The sequence below is a fragment of the Mus caroli genome, chromosome 1 (assembly GCF_900094665.2).
Source record: "Mus caroli chromosome 1, CAROLI_EIJ_v1.1, whole genome shotgun sequence".
In the NCBI taxonomy this organism is placed as follows: domain Eukaryota; kingdom Metazoa; phylum Chordata; class Mammalia; order Rodentia; family Muridae; genus Mus; species Mus caroli.
Window position 1 is genome coordinate 118,460,869 of NC_034570.1, and position 26,103 is coordinate 118,486,971.

At 43.2% G+C, this 26,103-nt stretch overlaps 1 protein-coding gene across 1 annotated transcript in view; it reads right to left on the minus strand.

Annotated features, from left to right (window-relative positions):
* The window catches only part of Nckap5 (NCK associated protein 5), an 805,148-nt gene extending 779,493 nt beyond the window's left edge, over window positions 1-25,655 (minus strand). Inside the window, 1 exon segment of the mRNA XM_029471137.1 lies at window positions 25,404-25,655. The gene's annotated coding sequence lies outside the window, so the exon portion shown is untranslated.
* Window positions 25,656-26,103: the final 448 nt, after the last annotated feature.

A 26,103-nucleotide genomic window follows, 5' to 3' on the forward strand; every position in this document is an offset into this window, starting at 1 on the left:
GCCCATGTTGTAGTTTCGATTCTTGGTAAAATACTCTGACCAAAATCAACTCAGAGGGTAAAGGGGCTTTCTTTCAGTCCATCATTGAAAGAAGTCAATGCAGGAACTTGAAGGAAAGACTGCCTGCTCTTTCATAGAGCATTGCTTCTGGCCAAGAAACTCACTTTACGGCCAAATAACTAGGGCAGGAATCATGAAGGAGGATGCTGACTGGCAAGCATGATTATGTTCAGCTTTCTTATATCATTCAGGACAACCTACCTAGGGAATGGCACTGCTCACAGTGGGCTAGATAGTCCTACTTCAATTAACAATTAAGATGATCCTCTACAGACTTTGCCATAGGTGAGTCTGATCTAGATGAGATCCTCTTCCTAGATAATTTTAGGTTATGCTATGGGTCGTTTGCATGGAGCCAACTGGCAGATGGGGACCCTACATTTGGTTAGATGGTTAAATCTAACCAAACACCCTGCTCCTAATGACCTATTTCCTCTATCCATACCTGTCTTAAAATTTCTGCCACTTCCCAAAATAATGCAACCAGCTAAGGACCTAACATTCAGCATGCAAGCCTCTGGGGCACATATCACACTCAAACCATAATACCAACCTTAGAGAAGATACCTTGAAAGAGGGAGAGAGACACAGAACCAAGTATCAGAGGGAGCTACAGGCTGGAGGATGTAAGACAGGGATTGAGACTGTCATGTGGTAATTTCCATCAACATCTGTCTTAGGACATTAAACTTTCTATTTTAGCTCTTCTTGGCACTCTTCTATCGAGCTGTTTGAAGTTAACATGATAGAAAATGCTGAATTACTGCACACCGTTCATGCATTTCAGTGAAAATGGATCAGCACTCCTTCATAAGGTTGTATTTTTATTTATACACAAGTGTATGTGTTTGTTGGAGTGTATGCCATGTGTGTACAGGTGCCTGCACAGCCCAGAAGAGAGTATATGACACCTTGGAATGGGGAGGTAGAGATCTTGAGAGTCATTTGATGTGGGCTCTGGAACTGAACTTGGGTCATTTGCAGGACATCAAGGACTCTTAACTGCTCAACCATCTTTCCTGTTCCTGGACCAGAACTCTTACACCTGCACTTCCCTCTGCTTCTGGTCAGCATAGATTTGGTAAACTGAAAGCCAAAATACAAAGTATAGGCAAGTAAAAACTCTGAAACAACTTGTTTTGGGGTTTGTTGTTGTTGTTGTTGCTGCTGCTGCTGCTGTTGTTGTTATTGTTTTTTGATTGTTCATGCCATGGTACAAAGTTCGTAGGGTCCCTGTCTGCCAGTTGGCTCCATCAAACAAAGGCATGATCCAAGGGGCATATACACATGCATATAAATACTTTATTGAGTCCCATACTACAGTCAGCACCTGCCCTGCCATGCCAACACTGAATATATCTTGTTTTCATGTGTCAGAGAATAATACCTAAGAAACAGTACCAAAACATTTGTCTGCACAGCTACGTGTCTACTCATGTGCAGGTATGTAGAGGTCAGAAGTCAACCTCCAATTAGGTATTGTTCTTTAAGTGTCATCCATTCATTTTATTTTTGTTTGAGACAGGTTCTCTTACTGAGCTAGAACTCTTGCTCAAGTTGGGCTAGTCTGATGAGTGAGCCCCCAGGGTTTGTCAGTTTGTATCTCCCCAGCCCTGAGCTTGCTAGCATATTCTACCACACCCAGATTTGTATCTGAATCCTGAAAATTGAATTCAGGTCTTCACACTCCCTGGGTGAGTACTGTGTTGACTCACTAAATCTCTAGCTTAAAATCAAAATATTTTGTCTGAGTGTTTTGTATCTCTCCAATAACACAGAAGAATGCTCAGGAGTGATTCAGGTTTACATGGTCTAAATACTTATTTTTTAAAGATATATAAAGATGAGATAATACTCAAAAAAATTAGAGAAAGTGACACAAAAACCTCTCCATCAAGGAAAGAGTGTTGATTTCACTAGAAACAAAAGATTGACACCATGTGTTAAAATGCCCTGTAATTATTTAGGTTTGATAAAGTGCTTGCTAGTTCAATTACTTTAATTTGGGAATCTGAGGAAGGATAAAATAACACTTGGAGTTTTTTGAACTGAAATGGCCGAGATCACCCTTGAAATGTTAATAAATGTGACATTATCCATGTGTACACAGACCTCTGTGTGTGTCCAACACATGTGAACTCAGAACAAACCTTAGCCAAGCCCATCTGGCCAAGTTCAGCACCACAGAGACGAATACCCTAAAGACCAAGTCAAGACAAGGCAAGAAGTGAAGATATACCCTCGCTGGAAAGCACCAATGTCAAGTGAGAGTGGATGAAAGGACAATAGCAGCAGGGGAGGGGAGAGGGGGAGGACATGAGAGGTGGGAGGGAGAGTGAAGAGAGGGAAAGGAAAAGAGAAGGAAGGGGGAGAGTGGGGAGAATGTAAAAGAGAAAAGGGAAGAGGAGAAAGAGAGAAGGGAGAGGGGGTGAATGGGAGGAAAGGAGGAACAAGGAAGGCAGGGAGGGGGATGGGAAGAGAGAAAAAGAAAGGAGGAGAGAAAGAAAGGGAGGGAGAGAGGAAAGGAGAGAGAGAGAATGGGAAGTAGGAGAAGGAGGGAGAGAAGAGTGAAAGAGATAAAGAGTGAAAGGAGAGAGGGTAAGGGAAGAGAGGAGGATAGGGAATGGGATGGAAGAAGACGAGAGTAGGGAGAGAGACAAAGAAGGGAATGAGAACACTGAGCTGGATGGGGGAGAGAGGGGAGGGAGGGAGAAGGTAATGCTAAAGAGGAAAGGGCAGAAGATAAGGAAAGAGAAGAGCAAGGGAATGGAACAGAGAAAGAAGAGAGAAAGGTGAGAGAGACAGAGTGACAAAAAGAGAGAGAGAGGAGAGAAGGAGAGAAGGAGAGAAGGTCAAGTGAATCATTCTTCAGGAGACTACACATTGTCCAAGCAATACAGGCAGGCGCCATTCACCCAGCATCCTAGAATGCCTGATTCTTTCCACTCTGCACAATCCTCCCAAACCCTGTCAACATTGCTCCATGCTCTGCGTGTATGCAGGGTGTGATGAGTTCATGAGACTATCATGGGGCATGCAGGTTAGATGAGGACACAGTTGATATCATGTGTGCAGCATACACAATGGGGCTTTGGAAGGGGCAGAGAGGGACTAGTGATTAAGGGATCCAACCAGCCAATGCCTGGAGTGGACTACGTCTCTGTTTCATTCCAACAAACAGCAACTTAGGGGAAGACAGAGTTTGTTTGCATTATACTTTCACATCACAGTCTATCACTAAGGGAAGTCTAGAGGAACTTCAGGGAGGACCTTAAAGGCAGGCCTGCTTGCTAGTCTACCCAGCATTACCTCTAACCAAGGACCTCATTAAATGGTGTCATTCTATAAGGGGAAAGAAAAGGAAAAGAGCTGTGAACTTAGAACTCATTTTGAGAAGGAATCAAGCCAGGTTTTAATGGAATTAAATGTCCATTTTCATGCCTAAGTACATTTTCCACCTTTTACTGGTTCCTTGTTGGTGTTGAAATATGTCAAGGCAGAGTTTTAAAATTCCTTTAATCTAAAATTTTTACAATTGAATAAGGAAGAAAATAGCATTCAAAGCCCTCCTCCCCCAAAAAGATTATACTGTAAGCAGACATATTTGAGGTTATAAGATTGGCTTGAAACTAGTTTTAGGGGGTTCGATTTCATCCTTTATTATTTAACCTTTACATAGGAAGGCTTTAAAATAAAGGCATTAAAAATAACAAAGCAAAGGATTCATTCGCAGCCATCAAGTCTGGAGAAACCATAGAGAAAGGCTGCCTGTCCACTTGCAGACTCAGGCTTAGTTGCTTTCTTAAATGTTCTGGAAGCGCCTGCCTAGGGATAGTGCTGCCCATGGAGGGCAGGATTCTTCTGTATCAATTAACAATCAAGACAATCCCTCACAGACATGCCGTAGGCCATTTTGAAATGCCTCCATTAAGAGTCTCTTCTCAGATGACCCTAGGCTGTGTACTTGACAAATAAAGCTAAATCAGGACAGATGTATTCTCAGCAGCAGTAGGATTAAAACATCAAACCCACAGTAAAGACATTTCCAATGACTGAAATGCTCTGGGAGACACAGAGAAGCCCCTTTTAATTCTACAATGTTGTGTCCTTTTGCCCCAGGAACACTTGGCTCAAGACATCTGAACACGTTTACCCAGTCCTCCAAAAGATTGAGAAGAGGATGGGTACTTAGAAATAAAGGCTAATGGAGAGTAGAGAAAATGAAATTGTCCAAAGCAAGAATGTGTTATTATTGGTCCAAGCATTAGTCTCTAGTTTTCCAAAATTTGCTCTCATGAACAAGAAAATGAGGGCTTAAAGAAAATGTGTTCATACTAAGCTGTAGGGAGTGACATTACTCCTAGAGGGAAAAGACTCATGAGATGAAGACAGGGATAACCCACTGGTTTTCTGTTATTTCCAACCTCACTACCCCCAAGCATTTGTGCTTACTTACAGATATACATGCAACAAACAATAAAAGAATTCAAGTCATATGGATAAGTTTCCCATCTGACTGAGAAGGACAAATATCACAGGTTTTCTCTTATTTGTGGGTTTTAGATTTTATATAGATATATAAAACCTTATAGGTACAGAGAATATAAAGTTAGAAGAACAAAGGAGACTGATGGGATGAAGGGGAAGAAAGGGTTGATTATGTGGAAATTGGAGAAGATTGTGCTTAAAGTATACTGTATACATGTGTGAGGCAGGGCTTTTCTAATGATAAAATAAATAACTGAGGATGTATACTCACAGGTAAGATCTGAGTGAAAATTATGGAGCATACATTAAGATTAAATAAAGAAATTCGAGTCGGGAAAGACAGATCAGTGGATAGAAATACTATTGCTCCTGCAGAGGACCCAAGTTCAGTTCCTAGCAACTCAAGCTGGGGGGCTCACAACTCCAACACAACCTCCACACATGAAAACACACACACACACTTTATTAAAAACAATTTTAAAAACTCCTTTAAAATTATAACAGGCTTCCCAGGCTAGAAGTAAGCTATTTAAATGGTTTAAAGTCTTGTGTGCCTCATACACAGACTGCAAGTCACTTTGGGCATTGTGTGATGTGGTGATTTGTGCAAGGACAGCCAGACATAGAGCCTCACAGAACCATTTAGAAAGGTTTGAAAAATGTCAATAAGGAGCCAGGATTCCTAGCACAAGTAGAGGTAGAAAGGAGGTGATGAAATCTGTGTTCCATAAAACTTCCAAGATCTGACTACAATGTCAACCCATTAACCTAACTGGCAGACCCAGCTGTAAGGGCTCAGAAACAGGAGAGGAACAAACTTTGAAATCAGTTTGCATCAAGTGGAACTGTAGCTGAGACTCAAGAAGAAAGGATGTTGTAGAGCAATCACGAAGCAGGAGAGTTACAGTTGTATAAGAGGTACCATCCCTGCGTACCAGAGTAGAAGGGAGCAAAGCTATGGCACTTTGATTCATTGCTTAACCATTGCCTTTTAATCAAACCACAAGAGATTAAAAAGGCCTCATGCGTAGGAAAGAGGAGCTAGAGATAGAGGCGTGTGAAAATGTACATCGTGGTTATCTGTTGGTGAATTTTAAACTACCACAGAAAGAATGGCTTGTGATAGGACTTATCTATGCCCTCAATGGCCCATGGACCACACAGCTAAGCCCAGCTGCACTGGAGCTAGGATCAGACCTCACAAAATGAAAGAAGGCACTGGACGACCTCAGAGCTCCCAAGTGTGGGTTTCTTCTGAGTCTGTGTGGCTGATCACTTGTGACCCTACAGTTATAGAACCCATGGCTTTTGTTGTCAAGGTTAATTGGAGAATCTCTGAGGCCCCACATCTCAAGTCTCTTGACTCCAGACTATGTCTTAAGAAAACCATTTTTATTAACCTGAAGTGAGCTAATTAAGAACCTTAATTCTATTTGCAAAAATATCCCAAACTGAATGTAGGTTGGTGCAGTGATATAGAAGTCAATACAATGGTTCCTCAAACACAGTGGCAACAAACAACAAACCCCCGGGCTTGTTACTTAGTTAGTATTGCAATGATAAAACAGCAACTTGAGAAGTCTACCATAAAAGGAAGTCAGGGTGGGGATGGAACTAGCTTTGTAAAGCATGATGGCCTTGAACTCAGAGATCCAACTGCTTCTGCCTCCTAAGTGCCATGATTAAAGGCATGTACCACACAGCACAAGGCAGGAGTGTGGAGGTAGGAGCCTGGAGGCAGGGACTGAAGGAGAGGCCATGTAAGAACAGGGCTTAATGGCTTACTCCTTATGGCTTGCTCAGTACTACCCACAATGGTCTGGGCTCTTTCTCATCAATCACTAATTAAGAAATGTCCTATAGTCTTACCTACAATTCTTATCTTATGGTGGTGTTTTCACAATTGAGGTTCCTTCCACTCAAATGACTCTAATATGTGTGAAATTGATAAAATAAAACAAAAAAACTAACTAGCACGGTTGGTGGTGTGGCTTAGTGGGTAAAAGTATTTGATACCAAGGACTTTCCATTTGATCACACAGATGGTTTAGAGAGACTTGACTCCTGCACATTGTCTATGTTTTCCTCATGTGTACTAGAGCACACATACCCAATTCAGATAATCACTACAAAGCAGAAATGCCAGCTATAGCACTGCCAGATATTTACCTAGAAGAATTTAAACTAATTCACCACAAAGATCCTTGTATGCTCATAATTACTGCAGCACTATGCAAAATAAATAGTGGAACCAACTTGGGGTCCATCTGTAGAGGAATAGATAAGGAAAATATAAGATAGATGGATAGATAGATAAATAGATAGATAAATCGATGTCAAATTTATGTATGTATATACATATATCCACACATACATGCACAATAGAATTTTTCAGTCAGAATGAATTACAAGTGACATTTGCAGAGAAAAAGGAGATTGAACTGGAGATGATCATATGTAATGAAATAAGCCAGGTTCAGAGAGACCAAAGTACAACTTTCCTCTCAAATGTGGTTCCTATATTCTATATAGTCACCAAAAATTCATTTATGGAATATATGGCATAAAATTAAAAGTGAAATTGTCTGGGGTATACAAGGACATAATGAAAGGGGCAGCATGAGAACAGGAGAGGCAGGGGACTGGGGGTGTGAAGTATGATCAGCACATATTATTCATTTGTGTGAAAATGTCCTCTGGAACTTTGTACTATGTGCAGAGAATATATGCTGATATGACTAGCCTGCTTCACCTCTGCATGCCAGGCCAGCTATCCACAGCTATGTTTGCCCCACATTTGAGAAGTATAATTACACACTTGGGGTGCAGGTACAACTGGGGACTAGATCTTGGGGTTCACCAGATTTCCAGAAAGTAGAAAGTAGCATTGAAAGAATGAAAAAGTACAAATAACAAATAGAATACGCAATGCAGATCAACAATGTACTGCCTACAAAACTTTCAAGAATAAGGACTGACTTCTGGCAAGGAAGTTAAAAGGAGATGTGATCAGAGATGTCTGAGTGCTGGCTGACCACTGACTGGTTCTCACACTCTTTTTTTCCATGTTTTTATATAGGGATCATGAAATAGCAAAGCATCAAGCAAGATAAAAACAGGGCTGTGGTAATAACTCGATTGGTGAGAGGAAGAGAGAAAAATGGGTGCAAACCTGAGTTCTGTTCCCTAGCACCTCCTCATTTAAAAAAAAATCTGGGTATAGTGGCACACACTTGTAATCCTTGCACTTGAAAGCAGAAGCAAGCAGATCTAGGGCTCCCAATCCCACTGGTTTGCTCTGCCTGGTGAGCTCTGGGCCAATGGGAGGCACTGTCTCAACAATTAAGGTGGAAAGCCCCTAAGGAATAATACCAGAGGTTGACCTCTGCCCCCTCCTCATAAGCACACACACATAAGGTAAAAAGATAAAAGATGCAATCAGATGGAATTTGACCCAAAACAACTCTCTTCCAAGTCTGGGATATGTTGCTCCTCTGATAAGATGGGAATTACCAAAGATAACAGCAGAGGTGTTCTTAGCTGATATCAGGTGCCATGGGCTGGTGACTGAGGTACCAATCACAGGAAGAGTGACCATATGTCATCGCAAGGGAAGTAAAAGAAATGCAACCAACTGGGTTGAGATCTGGAGTGATCAGGGATGAAGAGGTGGGCACTGAGGCTCTAGCACTGAGGAGGTTCTACAAGCCTGTTGAATTCTGAAAGGAAGTTAATTAGAACTCAATAGGCCTGGGGGGGGGGAATGTTCTTTATGATTCAGGAAGTAAACAACTCCAAGTTTCAGAATCTTGAAACCAGATTCACATGGCCTCTTCCATGTAGGATTATATAAGCAGTAAGAACTGTCCAGGAGAGGCGATTCCAACACTAGTTGAGCTAGCTGCAAGCCACGCAGAGTGCCAGGGCTCCAGCTTTTATGAGTTGTCACTAATGCTGGGGTTGGTTTTAGGTGGTGTAGTTGACTTTGAGTTATCTGTCCATGTTCCTGGTCCTCCTCACAACTCTTGTGACCTCCTCTCAGATGAAGAGGAGGAGGAGGGGGAGGAGGGGGAAGGGAGGGGGAAGGGGAGGGGAGAAGGAAGAGAAGGGGAAACAAGGAAAAAGATGAGGATGAGGAGGAGGAAGGAGGAGAAGGAAAAGGAGGAAGGAGGAGGAGGAAAAGAGGAGGAGGAGGAGGAGGAGGAGGAGGAGAAGGAGAGGAGAAGGAGAAGGAGAAGGAGAAGGAGAAGGAGAAGGAGAAGGAGAAGGAGAAGGAGAAGGAGAAGGAGAAGGAGAAGGAGAAGGAGAANAGGAGAAGGAGAAGGAGAAGGAGAAGGAGAAGGAGAAGGAGAAGGAGAAGGAGAAGGAGAAGGAGAAGGAGAAGGAGAAGGAGAAAGAAGAAGTTGTTCTCCTCTCTAGAGTGTTCAAACTCCCAGTGGCCAGCCTCTTAAAACAAACTGCATCCTTCCCAGTAGAAGCCATCACTTGTGGAGAGTTACACTTCAGCATCCTTATCGCGGTTTTTAAGAGTTCTCTTCTATGGCTTTCCATCCAGGCTGTTATTTGGGAGGGCAGGGATTGTCACAGAAAGCTTCTTTGTCTCTCTTTGTCAACTGTGAGTCTGAAGTCACCAATACCACAGGAAATGTAGTTTCCTTGCCCCTTACAGTGAGCAGAAGTACAGATCATGGGCATCCACATGGTTGCTGGCAACAAGACAAACCATGGACACACGAGGCCATGTGGATGCCATGGGCCAGGCTGTGCTGCTGCCTGAAACCAGGTTGATGGGAGTGCCCTGGACTGCCACCTGGGGTCATGTCAATGTCCTTGTCCTATGCTGTCTCTGACAGTCATGGTACTGTCAGGACTCATGCTGCTGCATCGATGTCCCTGGTTTTTACTGCCACTGGAGACCATGTTGAGGTCTGGGGCACATGCTGACACTGGAGATCACCTTAATTTTTGAGACAGGGTCACTCACTGAATCTGGAGTTTACTGATCAGCTGACCAACAAGCCACAGGAATCCACCTGTCTCTCCCTAGTACTTGGGGGTACAAGCATGTTTTTGTAGAAAGCACATTACAGACTGAACCAACTCCCTAGCTCCATTATTTTGTGTTCAAAAACAACCTGTACAGTCACAGAAAAGTCACAAGTGACAGTTTTCTCCCTGCTTTACACACCTGTTTGCACACATGGCATCTTGCATCCTGTATGCTGAGCAAGGTTGGTTGAATCTTTCTTTACAGTTACAGAGCTGTTCCTAGAGCATTCATGGGCAGCTATCAGCCTCCTGCACAGATGAGCTACAGAAAGGGAAGCCAGGAACTAGGTTCCCTTCATATCCTTTCTACAAGAGACAATCTGGGTGTTTGTATAACTCATGCTTTGGTCTATCTCATGCTGAGTTTCTTTCTCTCTATATAAAGATTCTTACCAAGCCTATGGAGAAACTATCTGCAGAAAATTGAAGACACATGCTAGTTCTTTATAAAGATTGTGCAAGACAGAGAAGGAAAAAAATCTTAGCATGTCACTCATGCAGAAACTATTTAATCAAAGGGGAAAGACAATTATAACATCTGTTAATCTTCTGTGGAGGTTATAATTAGATGCTTGGGAGAAACACCCATTGGAAGGGATCCTCTAACATCTGTCACCAGAGAATACAGTCCTGTGCAGTGAGGACCTACAGTGCATTATGGGAAAACCGGGTACTTCTATGGCACAGACACTGCTAGTGTACCAAGGACACCTAAACTTCCCATCCAGCATCAAATACACTGTCTGGGTGGGGAGGAGTTCCACTTCTTGCTGCTGTTTCTTGCTGGGAGTTGAGAGATCTGGAATCATTGTGTAATTTTGGATAACAGCACTGCAGGGTGGGGTTGCCTTAGGACCTTTCTCATCACCATGCAGATGGGGGGCAGCTTGATCCTGTGGCCCAACAGATTTGTGGCCTAGCAGAATTACACAAGCAGGTGTGCTCAACTCTTTCCAGACTACACTCTGCCCTTGCATGCTGGTTATGCCTTTCCTTTGACCTGGAATTGGAGTGTGTGTGTGTGTGTGTGTGTGTGTGTGTGTGTGTGTGTGTGTGTTTAACAGGATTTGTATTGTAAACATACCCTTGGGCCTTTGGGATTGTGGAGAGATGGAAAACACGGGGATAGTGCCCTTTCCTTTAGATCCCTGGCCCACCAGGAAACACTGGCTAACCACCTTCTGCTCTAGTAAATAGAGTCAGATACAGGAGTACAGCAGGAAGCTTGGCAGCTAGCTAGCCTGGGAAACGCAGTGGTAAACCACAGGAGAGCTTGTAGCAAACAAGGAGAGAACTAAGAACTAGCACCTGATGTTATACTCTGACCTTGACATTCACACCATGGCACAAGTATAACCACATATATACATTCATGCATCGTGCACATGTGCACACAGGCGGGGAAGAGGAGGATGAGATGGAAAGTGTATAGGCAAATGGCAGAGAGATTGTTGAAGATTGTTGACTGGTAGAAAGAGAGGTATGAAGAAGGATCTATGGGAGGAAGAGGGCAATTAAGAAAATTGATATAAGAACACCTGAAAGGGGAATCCAATGCAGACTCCATCAGAAGCACCTAAGCACACATAAAACCGTTTTACCTGACAACCTGGCTATACTTTAAGCATTTATTTTTATTTATATGTATGTGTGGGAGGTATGCACATATACACGGAGGTGCAAATGCAGGCAAGAAGAAGACATCACAGCCCCTGGAGCTGGAGTCCCTGGTGTCAATGAGCTGCAGGATTTGGCTGCTAGGAAGGATGCTCGTGTTCTCTGCAAGAGCAGCAAGCTCTTAACTACTGAGCCATCTCTCAGCCCCAGGCTGCACTGCACCTTCAATACAGTCTGTAGTCACTGGAAAACCCAAGGCTTGATGGTTTGGGAGTGTTTTGTTTTGTTTTTCCATACAGCTGTAGAAATTATAAAGTCAGGGGCACTGTGCGAGCAAAGGTCATGTTCTGAACCATAGACCACACTCCCAGTATGGTTAAGAAGCCTACAGAAGCATTCAATGGCTCAGGGGCCTGGGTAGGCAGTGGTTTTTGTTTTTGGTTTTGCTTTTGCTTTTTTAATGGCTGTTCTGAGCTATGAACACTTGTTTGTGCCAAAACATTGAATAAACAGAGCTCTTGACATTTGACAGGAGGATTAAGTAAGCCCCCTGGGGCTGGAGAGATGGTTTAGTTGGTAAAGAACTTGCTTTGAAAGCATGAGAACCTGAGTTCTATCCCCCAGAATCCACACTGAAAAGAACTGCTCGATTTTTATTTTTAATAAAGTTATTTTTTATTCACTGCAAAATATTTAAAAATAACAGAACAGAACTGGGCACAGTTGCTCCTGCCTTCATTCCTGTACTCCCGAGGTAGAAGCAAGTGGATCCCTGTGAGTTGAAAGCCAGCCTGTCTCTTAGAATTCTAATCCAGCCAAAACTACACAGTAAGACCTTGTCTCAAGAAGGGAGTATGGTGGGGTAGTCGAAGTGTGATGGCTATGTTTGTTTATGGGTATGTGATTTTATAACCCCAGTGCTGCAGAGCTGAATATGAACATATTCCTGTGGCTTGTTAACAAACCAGCACAACCTCACTGGTGAGTTCCAGGCAAGGGAGAGACCATATCTTAAGCAACAAGGGAGTTGGAACACACACATACATAGACACACACACACACATGGCAATATCATCTCTCTGGTACTCTACCTACAAGGGCCTGGAAAGTCCTCAGTGACAAAAAGCCAACCAAGGTAGCAAAGGTCACCCTGTATCCGAATCTGAGACTGTTCATCCTATCTACTTGCCTTACCCACTCCTCCCTTAAAACTATACTACAAGGACGTGAAGATGTCTGTATACCTGGATCAAAATCCCACTGGGTAATTCAAACAAATGTATCTCTCGGGTTCTTGGTTTTTCTCGTCTCCACAATGGGATTGACAACTGTTTATTTCAGGGGGTCTGCTATGAGGACCAGATAAGGAGACTATGTACACACAAAAGGGCTAGGCCACCTTGTAAACATTTCAGAGATATTTGATAAAAATCATTTTGTGGTGCGGCATTTAAAGAATAAGGAAACCAAACTCAGTGAGGTGAATTAGCTGACTGAAAGGGAGATGTCAGAATCCAGAATGGAATCCATGGATATCGAAGGACAAGTGTCTTTGGGGTAGAACCTATATATAGCCACATAACTTCCATCATTTTAATGGTGTTAACAGACTCCAAATTTCTGGTTTTTTTTTTTTTTTAGTATTACATGACATCTTGGGAAGGCAGTATCTGAGAATTTACAGGCCTCCAGGAAATCTCTAGCCTAACAAGGAAACATAAAAGTACATGAGTCAACTAAAGGCATCTCCCTGGGTCTGCTCCTCCTTCCACGGTGGAAGGAGAAGGGAGAAAGACAGAGGAGAGAGGGAAAAATGGAGATAGGGAGATGGAGTCTGGGAAGGAAGGAAGGAAGGAAGGAAGGAAGGAAGGAAGGAAGGAAGGAAGGAAGGAGAAGTGTTTTGTAAAAGAACTGCTGAGATAGATCAGTGAATAATGCTAACCTGTACATATGGACTGTGGCATAAGGTCTCACGCGCACACACACACACACACACACGAAAAAAAAAAAGAAAATAAAAATAAATCCAAGCCTATATACTTATTCATTGATTCCAGACTTCTAGAGCTCCTGTTTGATAAACATCAGGACTACTGGAAATAAAGAGACCTGTGCCCCCTTGTTGAAAGTTACATCAAAGAACAATGCTGTGGCTTTGCGCCCGAGTCCATAGACAGACATTTTGAACACCAGCGGCTTTAAAATCAAGGTCTAAAACAATAAAATGAATATTTTTCTTAAATGTTAGAGAAGAAAATCCAGAGAGTGTGTGTATATTCAGACTCACCAAGTATTCGAGGGCTATCTTCTGCGGACCACCTATTGTTCTAGGTACTAAGTTTACTATTAAACTACAAGACACACAGAGACACTGATTCCAAGAAAGGTCTTGCCTCCCGGGGGGCGGGGGGCGGGGATGACACTTCCTAATCAATAACCCACCATATGTTTAATGACATTAGTGATAAGTGCAGTGCCAAGGGCCACACTGAGCTGATAAGGGGTGTCGCAGGTAGACGAGCCTTCATAAAGAAGGCAGTTGGGCAGAGTTGTTCCAAGAGGAGAGACAGGGAGAAGAGAGACTTGTAAGTAAGGACAGATTCAGGTAAGGGGAGCAGGAAACAGGCCAGCAAGGAGGAAGAGAATGGCTTTAGGGTACACACTGAGTGACTCTGGAAGTCAGTTTTTTCTCCCTGGCTACTAAACTCACCAGAAGGGGCAGGAATGGAGAAGATTACCTGCCTTTGCTCTTATTAAACCTTCTCCAGTCGGTGTCAGAAAGAGGCCTTGCCATAGAGGAGAGCAGGGCTTGCCACAGAGAGGACGACTCAGGACTGCTGCACACGATTCTGTTGAGTATGGGCCTCACCCCACTGCTAGAAACAAGATTAATCCATGTCTAGAATAGGAGAACTGTCATTTTTCCTTCTCCACACTCGGCAGCCAATACTAAGATCCAACAAGCAGACTCAGAGCCCCTCACCCCAACTCCAGCAGACACATCCTATAGATTTAGTGATGAGGCTTCCAAAGCTCCAGTTTGATTGATGGGTTTTTAATGATCTATCTGATTCTCTAACTCCTTACTAAGAAAGCAATGAAGACGGAAACTTAGATGTCTTCTCGCTCGCTCCACATACAAAGAAATACAATGTACTTTAAAAATCACTTGAGTAATCTTAAAGCTATTCATCAGACAGTCTCAAAAACAATGGCTTCTTTACCAGGTAGCTGTCATGACTGGCAATTGGTGTGCAGGGGGGGAAACCTTGTACTCAGCTTAACAAGGCCCTCTACTGGTGGTCCCTAAAAACTGTCTAAATGTAAAATCCTTCCCTTGCTTTCTGTAAGCTATTTTGAATATTCCCTATTATAAAGCTCCTCACATTCCTGAGCTGGAAGCATAATTGACAGGAAAAGGAGGAAAGTGAAAAATCACTGCCTCTTTTGCAGCCCATCCATTTATCTGTTCACAAAAGCACATTGCTCCAAGCCTGCCATTTGCCTGTCTCTGATGAGGCTATTCCAGACGTCAGTGGAACTCAGAAAGAAGGGTGTTTCCTCCAGTCAGAAGGTGCTGAGGGTTCATGGTACCACAGAAACAGATATGAATGAATGCTGTTTGCCAACTACAATAAACGAGAAGAGCATTTCTGTTTACCCGAATGGGAGTAATTGACTATAATTAGAATTAAGACACATGGGAAGCAGGCATTTCAAATTACTCCTGATTTGGTGCAATTAATAATTAACTTCTCCCCTTGGACAATTGAGAGAGAAAAAAAGCATTCTCTGGTGACTTGAGATTCTATTTTCTGAGAAGAATGGTTTTAAAGGACATTCATTTCTGACTTATTTGTCAAAGGGATCTATGAGCAGCTGCACTTAGCCAGAGGTGGAAAACTGTGAGTTGTTTTACATGAGGCAACTTATCGAATTTTTAAAATTTGGGGGTTTTTCTGGTTTCTGGGGTTGTTTTCTCTCTCTCTCTCTCTCTCTTTTTTTTTTTTTTTTTTTTTGGTTTTTCGAAACAGGCTTTCTCTGTGTAGCCCTAGCTGTCCTGGAACTCACTCTGTAGACCAGGCTGGCCTCGAACTCAGAAATCCGCCTACCTCTGCCTCCCAAGTGCTAGGATTAAAGGAGTGGGCCACCATGCCCGGCTCAAAATTTTGGGTTTTTATATTTGCATATAATCATCTTTTTATTTTTAAAATTAAATACACGAGGCTTTAGAAAGGATCATTCTCTCTCTCCCTCCCTCCCCCCTCTCTCTGTGTAGTAGAGTCCTGTCTATGTCTCCCGCCACTGTCCCCCCCCCATTGCCCCCATTTTTCCTTGTACCCTCCCCCAAACTCTTAGCTGCTTTCAAGTTCCATGTGTCCTTTTCTCCCCCCTCCCCCAGATCTTCTTCATTGCAATAATTTCACCCTGCCTTGATCTCTTTTCTGTCTGTTTTAAACTGTAGCTACATTTATGCCAATTTTAATATACACATATGTACATTACAGGCTAGGATTCACATGTAAGCGAGAACATGCAGCTTTCTCCTTTCTGAGTTAGGGTCACCTCCCTTAATATTATACTTTCCAAGTTCATTCATTTCCCTGAAACTTTCATGATTTCATTTTTCTTTACAGCTGGATAAAATTCCGTTGGGTATATATATATGTACTACACTCTTATTATCCATTCATTTGTTGAGGGACATCTAGACTGGCTCCAATTCCCTGTTACTGTGAGCAGAGCAGCAGTGAGCATGTGCGAGTAATAACTTAGGGAAAAGTGTTAATAGAAAGGAAATGTGATCGTAATAAATGATCTGACTCAGCAGTAAAAAAAAAAAAAATACAGGGACCCTTCTGTTTCCACATTCTATAGCTGCAGATTGAAACACCACGAGTCTGAAAATACTTAGGCAAGGCTGACAAGATGTCTCAGTGGATAAAGGTGCTTGCCACACAGGTCTGGTGACTTGAATTAGGTTCCATGAACCCATGTAAAGGCAGAAGGGGAAGTGACTGAGTAAAGTTGCCTCCAACCTGCATAGGCACAACAGTGTATGTGCTTGTGCAGGACTTCCCGTTGTAAAGAGCACCCACGTTAGGTGGCTTGAGACAACCTGTAACTCCAGCTTCAGGATATCCTACGGAAAGGACTTTTCTGGTCTTTGTGGACACAGGTATTCATGTCTGTCTGTCTGTCTGTCTATCCGTTTCTGTGTCTGTTTCTGTTTCTCTGTCTCTGTGTGCATCCTTCTCTCACATACACATATGTACACACACACAATATTTAAAGTATTAATGAAAAAGAAAATATTTGATGAAAAACAAGAGGTTCACCAACCATTCCCAGACCCTTTTTGTGGTCATTATTCCCTAACAAATAAAACATGGAAATTGCACGGTGTTCTCGTATCAGATCTGATAAGTAATCTAGCAATGATCTGAAGCCTAAAGAAGGATGTGCCTAGGCTACTCACAGATTCCTTGTCATTGTATATCTCGGAGGGTCACCGATTTGAGGTTTCTGAAGGGGACCTGGAACCCTGAAACCAGTTCCTTATGGACACTAAGGAAGATCTATACTTGTAAACATGATAAAATAGGCACCAGATATATTTTTAAGCAAAACTCTAATGCAATCACACCAGTGATCAGGGAGGTGGGGAAAGCTATATGGTTATCTATCATAATTAGACATAATTTGCCATATAACTCTGACAAAGAAACATTACCTGGCAGTATCACCACAAAACTGGACGTCATGGAGTAAGGAGAGTCTCCGAAAGCCTCCCGTCCTTGAGCATCTATAGGTAGCTAATGGTCACTGGTGGCAGGAGAGACCTTTTCTTCAGTGGTATAACCACTGATAAGTTGGTCATCCTTGCTCCTGTAAGCAACCCTAATGAAACTCATTGTTCACTACCACCACCCCTAAAAGAAGGAAGGAAAGGAGGAAGGAAGGAAGGAAGGAGGAAGGAAGGAGGGAGGGAGGAAAGAGAATTAGAAGAGTGTGTGGTGAGGAGAGAAGGGGTATCAGCAGGAATGGAAGAAGAAAACCATTGTCACATATAATGTATATATGCTAATAAAACAAAAATGTTAAATGGGGATAGAAGCAGCCTTAAAAGGCAGAAAATAATTTTGTGCCAAAGGAAAGGCCTGGGGAATGGGATACAGAGGGGTAGTCAGGGGAACACAAGATAGGAGAAGCCAAAGCCATGCACAGTCACTCCTTATCAGCATTGGGGCAATATCACTTACTTTTGAAATTCACAGCATGAAAGCATGCAGCTACATAAACGTTTCAGCATTGTTCTGCTTTCTAAGTTGGTCATTTTGCCTTCATACATACACCTATGTGTGCATGTTCACAGGTGCATGGGTACACTGTGTGTGTGTGTGTGTGTGTGTGTGTGTGTGTGTGTGTGTGTGCGTGTGTGCAGAGAAATCCACTTGATATTGGAGCTCATCCTCCATTGTTCTTCCACCTTACTCAATGAGGCAGGGTCTTCCAGACAAACCCAGAGCTTGCCCATATGGCTAGCCTCCCTAACCAGCTTCCTCCAGGATCCTGTCTCCACTGTCTGGGGCTGGAATTGCAGGGTGGCCACCATGCCAATCTGGCATTTATGTGGGTTCTCATGACCCAAACCCTGGTCCTATTGCTTCCATGGCAAGTGCTGTATCCACGGAGCCATCTTCCCAGGCCACTAAGTTGAATTTTAAAGTGTGTAAAATACAGTAACCACAGACAATGGAATGATTTGGGGTATCGTTTGAACAGGTCTGGATCAGGTCTACGCTTCCAGATTCAATTTACCAAATGAAGCGTGTAGTCTTTGTGAGGCAGTTTGTCAGACAGGCATTTGACAGTAACACTTGTTCCCACATTTCAGAAATAACAGCTCTTCCTTCATTCAACACCATCATATTCATAGCTGTGTTATTATCCAGGCTTATGCTCCAAAACAGGCTTGGGACTTTACTCCTGAACTCAGTCCACTGGATTCTCACAGTGCATCCAAAGTCAATTCAAAGGGCTCACTAATCCAGTAATGTTTATTTCTAAGAGGAGAGATCAGGTTTCTTAGTCTGAAAAATACCAGGATTAATTTATGGAACAATAGGGAAGTACCTTGTATAATTAAGGCTTCCAAACTGACAGGACGCACTTTGTTAGGCAAGTGTGTTTCGAGGCATGGTAAACGTGTGGGTCATGCTCTGTGCACCCAAGAGATGTATTCTTTCATCTGTTAAGGAAGTGCAGTTGGGAGTCTGAAATTCTAAAGGCATTTCACCTTGTAAGATTAGAAAATGGAGAAAGAATGCTCTTGTTGTGTTGCTTCTGTTTAAGCAGTCTGGTGACTTTGCCCAGTGTTCAGCCTAAACCTTTCTGGCTGTTTAAATCTCGGGATGTGATTCAGTCGGTAGAACAATTGCTTAGCATGCATGAGGTCCTGGATTTGATCCCTTAGCACCACATACACTGGGCATGGCTGTGCACACCTGTAATCCCTGTACTTGGTAGGGGAAAACAGGTAGATCAGCAGTTCTAGGTCATCCCCATGCATACAATGAGTTTGAAGCTAGAACAGGCACTATGAGACCTTATCTAAAAAAAAACAAAACAAACAAATAACCCAAAGAAACAAAAATAACCCAAACAAACAAACAAACAAAACCCAACAACGACCAGTTTTCAACATCTCAAACCAACTTTGCACCCTGGCAAAATACATGCCAGTCTCTGGTAGATCACCTCCACACACGCAAGACTCTCCTGCACTGTTTAGAGGAAAGCTAACTTGTGTGTTCTTTATAAGTCTTATGGGTTTTTTGTTGTTGTTGGTGGTGGTGGTTTTGTTGTTGTTGTTGTTATTGTTGTTTGTTTTTTTGCTTGTTTTTTGTTTTTGTTTTTCCAGATCACATCATCTGTAGAATTGTCACAACTCCATTCCGAGGCACATACCTTGGGAACACACAGAAATGTTTATGGATGGATGAACAGCTCAACCAATAGACAGATAGGCTTCTGTAGCCTTGTATGTATGTATATACAGTGCAAACTGCAATCTGAGAATAAAGCTTAGTGGGTACAGCGCTCACCGGCCACATAAATCACATAAATGGGATTCCATTCCCAGCATATAATAAACTGGGTGTAGTGATTCACAGACACTGCAACCCCAGCACTAGGAGTTGAAACAAACTGTCCAAGAGTTCGAAGTCACCCTTGGCTCCATAGCATAGTTTGAAGCCAGCCTAGGATACAAGAGGTCCTGTCTCAAAACTGAAAGATCTGTTTCCATAAAGCACTACTGCTTTGGTGAACCTTGTCTGGGGAACCACCCAAAAGTCCAAATACTACTTATAATTTTAATTTTTAATCTGATCTCTCAGCTCTCAGTTGACCAAGATGAACCTACAAACACTCAGGCCAAGAACGTAAGTGAGCTTGACACTCAGAGCCATAAACCTGAACTAATCCACAGTAGATTCATGGATGAGTGAGAGGAAATGGGTCGGTCCTTGTGACCCACAGAGGCTGAAGGGCAAAACCATGAGCACCTGATCCATGGTACATGTGACACCTGGCTGTGGTGACACATACCACCAAAGGACTGGACATTGGCTTATGACAATTCTAAAGACAAGAATATGTCACTGGTTCATCTGGCTGGCACTTAGATGTGTTCACCTGGTTTATCAGTGTTCTAGCACAGTTGGTCTCGGGCAGAGGTGAATGACCCACAATGCATTCCAGGTGAGCCTCTTTAAGGCAATCAGCCCTGTACACCCACAGAGAACCACACTGAGAGGTGAGGGGAGTCATAGGCTTGAATCTTGACTCTTCTTACTATCCATATGTCCTGTGCATGGTATTCAGACTCTCTGAACTTCAATTTTCTTCCCTTGGTTGTTCAAGTAAGAATCTTAGTGAGGTCACACATGAAAATCACACATGAGACTACACAACACTTAGCTGAGGAATCACTCCATCATGCTTGTAGGAAAGAAACAGTTTAATATGCTGTTACAGTGCCTACCAACCACACATCTATGCCTTTTTTCTTATCCTCTGACATGGAATGGGTGCCGTGCTGCATTATGCACTAAATCACAGATTTTTCAGTTCATGATTCCAACCTCAAACTCACTAGAATCCAGTGGTAAATGTGGAAGAAGAGATTTTTTTTAAAAACTATTTTATATTGTGCATTAAAAAATATTTATTGCATTTTAAATTAGAGTGTTTGGAGGGGGGTTAAGCATGTGAATACATTTGCTTGCAGGGGCCAAAGGAAGGTATCAGATCTCAAGCAACTATAGCTAATGGCGGTTGTAAGCTCCCTGTTAAGATGCTAGGAACTAAACCCGGATCCCCCGGAAAAGCAGCAAGTGCTCTTAAGCACTGAGCTGTCTTACTATTTTAAATGGGGTTACAGCAATTAGGTGTCCTGAGAGAGTCGGGCTCTCACCAGGTGGGATCACTTCACTGGATAGCAGCAAGCACAGACAGAATGGCAGATGGGTGGAAAGACTGCAGACTCCTCCCAGAAGTGGGCGGGATACATGGCTTGAGCAAGGAGGAGAACTAGGAATGGTTCCAAGATGGTGTCATGAGAAATATCCAGACTGAGGAGTTTGGTGGGAATGGAGGAACTTGGGAAACAATATCCATTCCTGTACGCAATACACAATCTACTAAAGGCAGGAACACACACAGCAGGACTTAAGTTCATAGGAGTCTGCCCTGAGACACACAAAGGCTGAGGGGTAAAACCAATGAGCACACTTAACCATGGGACACAGGACACCTGACTTATCCATGGGATGTGAGACACCTGACTGTGGTGAGGGAGGGAAGAAAGCCTGGTCCTACGATGGGATGAACAAAGGTCTGGAGACAAATCAGGTGCAAAGGGAAGTGCCACTGGCCAACTTCAGGAGGATGAATGTGGAGAAGTCCCGAGGAGCATTCCGATCCAGAACATTCTGCCACCAGATAGCAGCTCCCAATAGCGGAACAGTGAGCTCCATCTGTATAACCTGAGGAATCTCCTACCAAACCTGCAAAGGACTCCCACCTGGGAGAGTCTGAATTCTTAAATCTGGAAAGGGGCATAGACGTGGAAAAGACAAATGAAGACCATAAATGGTACACTTCAGTATGTGATACATACCTCATTCTGTGATAAGTGTTGAAGCTCTGTTTATATGAATGTGTATCTATATGGATAGGTGTGATGCTTATAGGCAGTTATTGCATGTGCACCAAGTTTGAAGCTATTTAATATATAATATATTATTTTAATGCATTATTATAATTATTATATAATCAATATCACACAATATTTTATATTATGTATTAATAAATAATATAGTATAATATATAATTTTATCATTGTGTATAATTGTATATAACTGCCATTATGTAATATATAATTTTATATAATATAATATAATATAATATAATATAATATAATATACATTAATATGTTATCGTTATTAATATATAAATTAATAATTTATAAATTAAATAAATATTTATTTAATATAAAATATTGTGTATGTGTGTGTATTGTTAATGTGTGTATGTATGAATCTATCTGAGTGTAACATGTGTGTATGTAGTGTGTGCCCAAATGCATGTGTGGATACCTGTACTGGTGATCACTCCGAATGCCAGAGAAAGATGTTACATTTTCTGCTTTATCCCTTACCACCTTCTTGAAACAGGGTCTTTCACTGAACCTGGAGCTAGTCTAGCAGCTAGCAAGCCCCACCAAACTCCTAACTCTATCCCCAAAGACCCCAGGCCTGCTCTTTTAGGAGAGGCTGAGAATCCGACTTAGGTCTGCATGCATGCCCAGCAAGTGTTCCAACCCACTAAGCCATCTTCCCAGGCCCTGTGGTTTGTATTTAGCCCTTCCTCATCCTTCCTGAAGAAGCCAAGCTCATATTTCACATTTTCAAGATACTGGAACAGAGACGTTTATTAAGCTAGAAGAGGGCACATCACAAGGGAGCAAGTATGAGAAGCAGGGCGTGAATAAGGGTGGCCCAGCCCGGGTACAACCTCTCCATCACTCTGTCACACAGCTTCTCAAGGGAAGATTCGAATGAGATAGACTCTCAGAAAGATTTAAATAGATGAGAGGTTGGAGAGAAAAGAAGGCATGGCAGGGTAGCTGAGATCTACCATGAGTTGCCCTGAGTTTGTACTCAGACGTCTGACATCCCAGACTTTGAATCACAGTGAAGAGTCTAAATCTATTCAGTTGTACAATAATGTCTGCTAACCTGTGTGGAGCTCTGGGTGTTCAGCAGTTGGGCAAATGCTTATTTCTTTTGTTCTTCTCCTTTGAAGTTCTTATTGAATAGCTACTCCAAGCTAGTATCAAAACACAGACTTTGCTTTCAATGTGTGAATGTGTGTATTTACATGTTTTATACATATGTCAATGTACATACACATTTGTATTGGGAAGTCAAAGGACATCCTTAGGTGTGTGATTCCTCAGGTGCAGTCCACCTCAGTGTGTGTGTGTGTGTGTGTGTGTGTGTGTGTATTTAAACAAACACACAAACCAGAATTCCCCACTGGCCTCGAACTCACCTAATTAACCAGGATGGATGGCCAGCAAGTCTTAGAGATCTCTTTCTCCCCTTAATGCAGATATTAAATGCCTGACTTTGTTTGTACCGTGGACTCTGGGGCTCAAACTGGGGTCTCACGCTTCCAAGGCAAGTGCTTGACTAACTGTGCCATCACCCCAGCCCTAAGAGGTGATATTAGACAATGTGACCAGAAGCTTCTAAGACTTGTGGCAAAGGTTGGTAAAAGACACTTTAATAGTTCACACCAATTATCGCACGTGCCCAGAGTGGCTGCAGAAGCCCTCTGATGGTGTCGCAATCAGGACAAAAGGGTCCAGAAACAGAAGAAACTAGATCTGAGTGGGAGTTAATGGGATCCTGGGACCTGGGAGTTCAGGCTTCAGGGAAAGAATAGATGGGTTAAGAGGAGTCAACAAGTGAGTCCAAAGGAAGTTTAAGACTTAGAGGTTGGTCAGGAATAGTATGAGAGTCGGGAATCAACATAGATATTCCAGCATGCTCTGAGCAAAACAGTCTGGACTTTTTCAACTACTACGGCTGCCCTTCTTGCCTTTGGGCCATCCACTAAAATAATCCCAGGGCTTCCCTCAGTTCATTAGCTTAACGATAAGGAGCAGAGGCGTTAAGACATACAACCAGAGCCAAAACCAAAACAGGACTGTTCTCTTTGCCGGGCCACCTTTATCCGTACACCTGCACAGAGCCCCGTTCCCCCAAGAAGGCACAGGTACCACCTGTGGATCTTGTTTCTATTCTAATTGTTAAGAATTTGAAAAGTGACATGCTAGTATGCATGCCAGGCTGAGCGTGGGATTCAGATTCTAGTATGTTCTCCAGCAGAGCTCTGTTGGAGGCCTTTGGGCAAGTGATTTCTTATGCCACAGTTTTCTTCTGGAGCTGAATGTAGTTTGGTTGGTAGAGTAGTTGCCTAGCATTCAGGAAGCTCTGATTCAATCTCCTGTACCTCATAAGTCTAGCATGATGGTTCATGTCTACAATTTGAGGGTGGAGGGGGTAAAGGTAGAAGAATCAGAAATTCAAGGCCAGCCTTGGCTTCATGTGGAGTTCAAGGCTTTATGAAACCTTGCCTCATTAAGGGGAGAAGATCAGGTATTGAACAATGTTTAGTAGCAGATTCTTTGATGTAAACACAGTTCTACAAAGAATACGGGGTCATAATACATCCAAGCTGAGCATGGTCTGATGGAGAACCTGGGAGCTGCTAAGAAGGCAGGAGGTGGGTAGGATTCCATAGAAAACAGCCAAAGATTGCTAAGACCTTTCCCTATTGACTGCCCAGAGGAAAGACATGAAGGCTGTCACTTCACAGGCTCCTGGGGTGCTGACAGAGCACCTGAATTCAAGAGAAAGTCAGTCTCACAGAATGAGTCATGGGGTTCTCCTGCAGGAGCTAACAAGCCAACAGCCACTTCTTGCCAGTCAGTCCTGAGCTGTCAGGGAAGGAGGGTGGAGGGCATCAGTCAGCTGGGATTTGCTAGCAGCAAGAGTCTGAGCGGCAAGTACAGAGCAGGAAACCCCATGCAAGGCAAGTTCACAGGACACCTAAGCAGAACTTCCAGGCGAGATTGGTTACTGAGCTGTGTGCCCCTTGCAGGCTGAGTTAGGAGGGAAACCCTGCCTGGATTGGTAGCATCCTCTATACATTCTCCCTGCTAAACCCCAGAGAATGTCTGAAAAGTTTAAAGAGCTTTGAGGAGAAAGAAAGATGAGGCAAAGATACTGCCACGGACAGTGGTGTCCAAGTTCTACTTTGACAGTGGGACATGAACTGGGCATGCTTGCTTGCTCAGTGAGTCCATCAGAGCACCCACCGTTTCTCCAGGGAACACTGGGGGAAGGGGCCAGAATAGCCAGAAACGAGTTCCAGAGTAGTTGCCAGTACTGAGGTGGTGGAAAATGAATGAAGTGGGGGGGGGGAAGGGGAACGAGGAGAAACAGAAGAGAAAGGGAGAAAAAGAAGGCAGGAGAAAAAAAAGAAGAGGAAAGAAAAGTACTCAGGAGAGAGATAGAGAGGAGACTATTACTAAGGGGAAGTTAGAGTTGCATGGGATGAACTGAAAACCAGCACTCTCACATTAAAATCTATAACCCACAAAAAGAGTCCTAGAGGAAGCAGGTGTCTCTCTCCAAGAACACACTCACATTCAGTTTTTTAAAGTCTTAGAATTTCCTTCCAACCTTCCAAGGTCGACCTAACTATTTTGCTGGCATTTGTTTTAAAACAGAAAACAACAAACCACCCACTGCCCACCCGCTGCAAAAGTGGAGGATTAGTTTAGTAGCAGGGGTACCGTCTTCTGAATTCCCAGTCCTGTTAGCAGCTAGCTTCCTTCCCCACCAAACCCCAAGTTGAGAGGGCTATAATTACTCTGAACAAACGCATACTTGTGGCTTCAAGAGAGCCTGCAGTAATACATAAACAGCATCTCCTTTTAAACGGAAAGCAAGCGAGAAACATCAGAGGGAAAGGGTTACAAGATCTTTGCTTTGTTTGTTTTGTTTTGCTTTGCTTGTTTGTTTTTTGTTAAATCCCAGGAGTCTTACTTGGAGTGAGTTCTTCCCTTTGGTGAATGGAAATCACAAGGTCCCGGAGCCAGGAACTGCAAAGCTCCCACAGTTTCTCTCCAGCGCTGTGCTCCCGCCGATCCTGGTTACTTGTGAAGCATTCAAAAACACACTTGGAAGAAGGAGTCTGGGTTTTCTTGAAGATCTGCCACACGGAGCCAGCGGTCCAGCCTGGGATCCAGGGCGAGTTTGCAGAGACCTAGAAGTCCCGGGCTGCGGCTCTGTGGTTGCTGCGAGCTTGTAAATACAGGCGCTGTGGACAAAGTCCCAGATGACATCACTGGGAGCTGCTTACTGTTGAGTCTTTATTAACTGACTGTCAAAAAGAAAGGAGGGGGTGGGGAGGCAAAAGGATCTCTTCTGCAATGAATCCGTCGTCTGGGAACGGATTCCAGTGATGCGTGCATGGAGTGACCCCCATGGAGTCAAGTTGGCCCGGCGTGGCTTTTCTCTGCTCTGAAAAAGTGAGAGGATCCTCTCTCCAGCGGATGACACTGAATAGACTGCAGAAACAGGCGCTTGGGGACAGTTTGAGGCGCTAGGCAAGGCGGCCACCTGCTCCACCTCCTCTGCGCTGGTTGATTCACAAGTACGTGGGGATTAGCCATATCTAGAGTTTCTTTGCAACTCTTACCTTGAGCTCCCTACCTGGCTTCAGGCGGAGTGTCTTGATTTGCAA